This window comes from Arachis ipaensis, chromosome B01 (assembly GCF_000816755.2).
Source record: "Arachis ipaensis cultivar K30076 chromosome B01, Araip1.1, whole genome shotgun sequence".
In the NCBI taxonomy this organism is placed as follows: domain Eukaryota; kingdom Viridiplantae; phylum Streptophyta; class Magnoliopsida; order Fabales; family Fabaceae; genus Arachis; species Arachis ipaensis.
Window position 1 is genome coordinate 129,707,014 of NC_029785.2, and position 600 is coordinate 129,707,613.

Here is a 600-nt window from a genome sequence, read left to right on the forward strand (position 1 = left end):
TATAAAAATTTTTATTAGTAATAATTTATTGTATACTCGTAAAATATATAATATAAGGTTAAGCAAAAAAGGTAACATGGGACGATCTAGTATGAAGTTAACTAATTAATAAAGTGCTTACCAAAACATTAGTCACACAAACACTTTGATTATAATTAGTGTCTAATTTCCGTCAAAATCCCCTCCTAAAAAACATGCTTATCTTTTCTCCCTAAATCCCGGACGACCTTTAACAACAGCTAAAAAGTGTGTGCCAGTTTTGGAGAATGTGCAAAATTCCATTCTGATCATAAAAGTTACATGCTAAACACCAACTTAGATAAAATAAAATAAAAAGGATTTATGCATGTGCCCTTAAATCCAAATAAAAAATAATGATTTATACTACAACATATATTAACATAACTTTGACTTAAACAGTTAAATTATTTTAGATTAGCCGAATGGTAAACTTATTCGTCCGATTAAGTAAGTGTTGTGGTTTGAATCTCGTTTTGTGCATATAACAATCTATTAGTCAATGATAAACTGTTAAATAAAACTCAAATTTGTAATAAATTAGTTCTTAATCAATTGAGTTAAAAGATACAATGTACAATA